The following is a 7551-nucleotide window of genomic DNA, read 5'->3' as shown; positions in this document are numbered from 1 at the left end:
TATTTAAAAGCCAAAGCCTGTTTGTAAGTTAACAGTATTAGCTTAAAATAAAAGAAAGATAGTAGGAAAAATTCATGTTTTAAACTAATGTTCAGTAAATTAATACTTAACTCTACTCACTTTAAAAACATTTTTAATGAAAAACTACAAATATGTGTTAACATTTATCTAATTTAACAGTTGGAACTCTTTAAATTAAATATTAAAAAAGAGATATTTATTTATTGCTTATTTAAAAATACTAAATTTATTATTATGGTGTTAACAAAAGTTATTCTTTTTTTTTTTTGCTTAAGTCAGTCTTTTTTAAGAAGCATTTAAAAACTAGTTTATTCTTTAAGAAACTTAATAAGTAGTTAAATACTTTTTAGGAGTCATATTTCCTACTTGAATTTATTTTTAGAAGCATCTGATAATTAAAACAGACTCACTCTAATAAGTAAGTTAAAAAAACAACAAAGCTTACTAGAGTATTTTTGTAAAAGAAACATATTAACTTAACAATATAATAAGCACAAAACTTGTTTCTGTGAATATGTTTTCAAATGTTGTAGAAAGACTTGTATAAGCTGCAGTTACATTTTTTTATTTTATTACTTTTTATTTAAGTTAATGTTTTTTAAAATAATATTGTTGTATTTTTTTCTCACATACTTTAAATTAATTTCCAATAAATAATGTTTCAAACAGTTACTTTTAGATACAGGGTTACCCCTCTTTGAATCAAAAAACTGCCATGATTTTTTTTAAATCCTTAAAACAAAAATTTTCCCTCTTGCGCAAACTACTTTATACAGGGTTGCCAAATGCTTTTGGAAAATTTTCTCCAGGTTTTCAAAATTTCCTCCAGGGTTTTAAAAGTACACATATTTGGGTCAATTTTTAGTTTATAATTAAGTTTTAGGTATAAAACTTTGTTAAATTGTATAAAAATATTTAAAAGATACTGTAAAGCTACTTTAAAAGTGCTTTTTAGTTAAAAAATTTTTTGATGAAGACAAATTTTTTTTATCTATATGATAGATTTTTTGTGTCCAATCAAAATTTTACTACTGAACATTAAAATTGTTAAAAATTCAAATTTTTTCCAGTTTTATTAAGTGATTTTTGTTCAAAATTCCTAGTTTCTTTTTCAAAATTTCTCAAACTCCAGGTATTTTGTCAACCCTGCTTATACCTCATGTTCATTTTTCTTCATAATAATTAAAAGGAAGGCTGTATGTGTATGCTTCTGCATTAGATGTTCACCAAACTTATGAGAAATATTGTTTTCAAAGATTAAGCGTTAAAAGTTTAAATCCATTGAGTTTAAAAAATAAAATTTGTGGATAGTTTTATCTAACTATGTTAGTTAACTTTATTGATATTTCATGAATTTCTATTTGGAGGTCAGTTAGAGTGCACTACTAATAATAACCATTTAAATTATTGCATTTTTGTCAATGAAAAATGTTTATGTATTATTATTACTATTAAAAATATTTTTAAATCTATTTAGTAAACTAAAAATGAATGATTTAGAAACTATTATCAAGGTTTCCACTATTTAATTAAAAAATTGTTTTAAGTGATTATATGTCAAGATTTTTGTAAATCAAGTTCTTTAACAGAATTGGTCATAAAATAACAAAATATTGAATTTTTTTTTGTTCAAAATCTTGAAAAACTGGCCTGAGACTTTAAGAAATCTTAAAATTATGCTGAGTTTTATCTAAAAAACATTCTAAACTAAAAAAATAAAACTTTTCTAAGTGATCTTGAGTATCCTAAATGTGTGGCAACCCTGTATGATGTAACGATAAAAATCAAACTTTAGCTAAGAACCTTATGTTTAGAAAAATTACTGCAAGTTTATAAAAACTTGTATGTATTATTGAAGATTTTTAAAAGACTTTCTGTATTTAGTATTATGTAATAGAGTCTTTTTTCATTGGGCTAAAACAGACTGGGTAAAGAATTATAACACAAACAATTCTATATAAAAACAGTTAAAATTTTCAAGAGATGTTGTTAAATGTACTTTTATATCTCATTTTTTATCCTATTAACAAATGTATTAAGTTAAAGTATTAGTCCTGGACAAGACATTAAACTGTATCCGTGGTGTGTGACGCAATAACCAAAATATTTTTTATACACCAGGTCTTTTGACCAAAATTATTGGTGTTTTTTTGTCGTTCAATAAACAATATATATCAAAAATTTCACAATTGCTGAACTTTACTTAAAAAATTATCTATATTTGTCCAGATTGATTTTTTTTTCTAGTGAAAAACTAGCTATGTTATGAAATTACAACATAAAAATATTCTTAGCTAACAATTTAATTTTTTGTTAAAAAACATATCTTGTTGTGACAACAGCTTAATAGATTGATTAAATTTTAGAAGTAATTTTAATAAGGCTTTTGATATTATGTGGCCAGATGTCAAGGGAGTCCTAATGATTGCTTTAAAAATCTCTGAGTTGAACGTTGCAAGATCAAAGTCCATGGCAGACACGTATACAAAAAAATAAAATTACCTACATGATGTCACACCAATTTTGAGCTGATCATTTTGTGTAACTCAGCTAGTTATCGTGGTAATTACCCTTTATCTTTAGTTTTGTCCTTAGAAAATCAAAGACTGTTTTACGTTCATTTATTTGATAGTAACCTCAATTAGTCTGGCCATATTGAAGCAGTAAAAACCAATTTATTTAAGACAACAGGCATTTTATACAAAACTAGGTACTTTTTAAATCAAAATTCCTTGTATTATATCTTTAAATCACATCTGATAAGTCATGTAACATATGGTTTGTTGTGTTGGGGTAGGACGAGTAAAACTAAAATTACCGAGATTGATAAACTTATAAATACATCATTCATTTTAAAAGTTGGAATGAAAGTATTAGATGTTGAAAATATGTTTAAGTATGAGTTAGGAGTTTTTATGCACAAATTTAAAAGAGATACTTTGCCAGTTAACTTGAAGCACTACTTTACAAGAGTAAATAAAATTCACAATCATTCAATAAGATTTTGAGAGATAAATTATTATATCCCTAGAGTAAATAGTCTTTATGGTTCTAAAACCTTGTCCTATCTTTGATGTTAAGTATGGGAGGAAATTTTAAGAAACCTAAAAGATTAGAGCTACCTTGGAGCTTTTAAATCTGGACTAACAATTGTTTTACTTTAAAATTGATCAGATAGAAGTCAAACTTAATTTTCTCTATATTTTTTTTTAACAACTGGGATAAATTTTCGGTATTGGTATACCTGTAATCTATTTTTGGGCTGATTGATGGTGGTTTGACTGAGTGTGGGCAGAGATTGCTTGGTTTTTGTTTTTTAAATTCAGGATTAAATGTTATTGTTTTGTCTCCATTGACAATGTGGCTTAAGAAAGGTATGTTTAGTTTTTATTTAACTTAAGGGCATAGGGGGGGGGTAAACACCCTTTTTTGGTTTTTGATCTTATTTTATATAGTTTTTACTAAGCTACAAGATGCTTTTTATAGATTTAAAAAATTCAAAATAATTTTTGAGATATAGCCGGTCAAAGTAGGAGCCAACAGTAGGTTCCTTATGAGAGGCGCAAACTAAAACGGCAAATAACTAGAAATCACTAAAAATCTATCTCCTCCTACGTTTTTTGAGATAACTACCTCAAATTTTCAGGAAATGTTCCTTGCAGTATTTAGAAAATTCTGTCGGAAGGAATTAAAAAAAAATTATTAAAAAAAAATTTTAAAATAAAAAAACAAAAAAAAACTGTTTTTTTTGTTTATTTTTTATATATTTTTTTTATTTTTAATTTTTTTAAAAATTCCTTCCGACAGAATTTTCTAAATATATCAAGGAACACTTCCTAAAAGTTTGAGGTAGTTATCTCAAAAAACGTAGGAGAAGATAGATTTTTAGTGAAATAGTCTATTTTTGCCGTTTTAGTTTGCGCCTCCCATAAGGAACCTATTGTCAGCTCCGACTTTGACCGGCTATATCTCAAAAATTACTTTGAATTTTTTAAATCTGTAAAAATCATCTTGTAGCTTAGTAAAAACTATATAAAATAAGATAAAAAACCAAAAAAGGGTGTTTACCCCCCCTATGCCCTTAACTTAATTATTATATCAATTCAAAGAGTTAGATGAACAGAGTTTTTTATTTTTTACAGAGGTACAATTTTATATTTAACTATCTCTAATAATTTGAAAATTATTTACTTGTTAGATTATTAATATCATTAAGGGCATAGGGGGGGGGGTAAACACCCTTTTTTGGTTTTTGATCTTATTTTATATAATTTTTACCAAGGTACAAGATGCTTTTTACAGATTTTAAAAAATTAAAATAATTTTTGAGATACAGCCGGTCAAAGTTGGGGGCAACAATAGGTTCCTTATGGGAGGCGCAAAATAAAATGGCAAAAATAGACTATTTCACTAAAAATCTATCTTCTCCTATGTTTTTTTAGATAACTACCTCAAATTTTTAGGAAATGTTCCTTGATATATTTAGAAAATTCTGTCAGAAGGAATTTTTAAAAAATTTAAAAATAAAAATTTAATATAAAAAATAAACAAAAAAAACAGTCTTTTTTTATTTTTTTTGTTATAAAATTTTTATTTTTAAATTTTTTTAAATTATGTTCCGACAGAATTTTTTAAATATATCAAGGAACATTTCTTGAAAATTTGAGGTAGTTATCTCAAAAAACGTAGAAGAAGATAGATTTTTAGTGATTTCTAGTTATTAGCCGTTTTAGTTGTCACCTCCCATAAAGATTCTATTGTTGCCTCCGACTTTGACCGGCTATATCTCAAAAGTTATTTTGAATTTTTAAAATCTGTAAAAAGCATCTTTTAGCTTAGTAAAAATTATATAAATAAGATCAAAAACCAAAAAAGGTTGTTTACCCCCCTATGCCCTTAATAAGAAAAAAATACAAACAAGTAATAACAGTTTTTTAGTGTGTACTGTACAGTATTATTTGATAGCATATTTGTTTATTTGTTAATTGTGATTTTTTTGACTAATATATTTTTTTCCTTGATCCATTATTAAATTTACTCTATAAGTTAAGTTTTACTTTTTAATTTGTTTTAATGTAAAGTTTATTAGATATTTGTTAAGTTTTCTTCAAAATCTATTTGTACATTAAAAAGTATGATTTCTTCTTGCTTAGATATTAACATTTCCTTAAGTTTTTACAACAATTATAATTATGAGAGTTATCAATCATAGTTATTTTGAATTTTTAAAATCTGTAAAAAGCATCTTGTAGCTTAGTAAAAATTATATAAATAAGATCAAAAAGTTCAATAAGTCCCCAGAAAACGTTTATCATTGCAAGGGGTAGAGTTTGAGACTGATGTTTTTTTTTTTTTACCATAGTTGAGTTATTACATGTATTAGACGTATTAATTTTTTTTTTAAACTTAAGCACATACAAAGAAAATTTACAGATCTTAAAAAAGTGAAGTATGATTTACAGTTTTTGTTTTATACTCATGTTTATTCTTACTTATACATTTAAAGATGAGATGTATGCTTTTCTTTTTCACAGCATTTTAACCATTTCTCCCTTTTTATGTTATTATGGAGCTTTATATTGCATTTTTCTTGGTTATTCAAGTAAAATGAGCAACAAGAAAAATGTGTACGTACATGATTGTTAAAATTGAAATCTAAGGGGAGGAGACAGTGTGGTGCCCATGGTAGACTATGGTTTCCATAGTCAATATTGGCAGAAATGGGTATAAAAAAGAGTGCACACTAGTTGTTTCTTTTAAAAATAATTTAGTTTTGAGCTTATTTAAATAAATTTACTTTAGAAAAAAAACAATTGGTTAATAATAATGTTGATTTTTCATTGATCTTAAGTTTCTTTTTAACTGTTTTAATTAAAACTGCTCAAAAAATGTATGGTGTGAGGTCTTTCACAATGTATGACCAAAAGGTCTTTCTCCACACCAATCCATTGACCATAGTTGTGAGCCTTCACATTTTCTTTATCTCTTCATTCTAAAATTCATAATAAAGTTTTACAAAAAATGTGCAATAATGGAGTACAAAGTTTGTTCGAATAAAGAAAAGCACCTAAGTTAAAATTTAATTATAAATTTAGTATAATTTTTATATAAACAAAGATAAAAAGTTAGATAAAGTTTTAAAACTAAACTTATAATAATTTTTTAGTTTGTTCTGTTTTCACCTTGAATTTTATGTAAAAATAAATTTATCAGTTTGGTAATTCAAATAAGTCGTAAATCCAGGGTCAGAACAAATACCAGTTGTCTATTATTTCAGAAAAACTATATAGCTCAGCTCAGAAATAAAATGTCAAACTAAATATAAACCAAACTATTTACTCACAAAGAATTCATTATTTAGTTATTTGTAAGTAAATAGTTTGGTTTATATTTCATTTGAAAGTGTATTTCTAAGCTATATAGCTTTTCTGAAAATAATGTAAGCTTTGTGAGTAAATAGTTTGGTTTATAAATCATTTAATAGTTTATTTCTGAGCCAAACAGCCTTTCTAAATCTATCGATTTTTGTGTTGATGTTTTTCGCTCAACTAACATTATTTATATATGTTTATTTACATGTTTATTATTTGAATTTAATAAGAATACCACTTGTGCTCTTTTAGGATTGTAAAAAGTATATGAAATATAAGTCGAAAAAACTTTAAGTATTGTGAAAAACGGAATAAAAGTAATACATTTTTATAACTAAGAAACAGGCTAAAAATTATGGTTGATTGTTTTTAAGCATACAAAGCTTTAATCACTAACTAGCTTTTTTTTTCTAAATATCTAATAGTGTTGTTTGTTTCACTTTGTAAGTATACTATGCTTAGTTAGATGAATAAATACTCGAAAAATATAAACTTTTCAGAATTCTTTAATTGTTTTTTATTTCAATCATTTCATTCGTTTTTAGTACTCTTTTTAAACATTCTCTTAGTAATACATTGATATATAGAGTTCAGCCTAAATAAAAAGAAAACCATATTTCAAAATGTTAAGAAAAAGATATATGCCGGCTTTAGCTGTAGTAGGTAATATCAGTTATAAGAGTTGTAAATATAAAATACTCTGCCATGATAAACATAAATTGATAAAGTTGTTTAAGATTAACAAAGTAAGTAATTAATCAATGTAAACAATTCTTATCATACATTTATTCAAATCAATTTTAATATCCTAAATAACTAATACTCGAAGTGCTATAAGCATTTAAATTGATATTAAACGTAGAAACTTTTTTTAGGATTGTTATTTTAACTAGTTTCGGTATGTGTTTCAATTTACCGGATATCAATTCCTGTTAAAAGAACTTTAAATGCTCTAATAAAACTGAAAACAAGTTCAATTTGTTTGATGTCAATCTTTTCAACAAGCTTTAAGAAGACAGTGATGAAAACATTAACATTTTCATTTCAATTGCTCTTACTATGCTACTATTAGGTTCAAATGGATCAACCAAGAAGCAGCTCCAAGACGCACTAGGATTTGTAAAGGGTGAAGATCTTCTTTCTAAACTTAAAGAGCTGA

Source organism: Thalia democratica, chromosome 1 (genome assembly GCF_965202585.1).
Source record: "Thalia democratica chromosome 1, ktThaDemo2.hap1.1, whole genome shotgun sequence".
Lineage (NCBI taxonomy): Eukaryota > Metazoa > Chordata > Thaliacea > Salpida > Salpidae > Thalia > Thalia democratica.
This window is presented reverse-complemented; position numbering follows the sequence as displayed.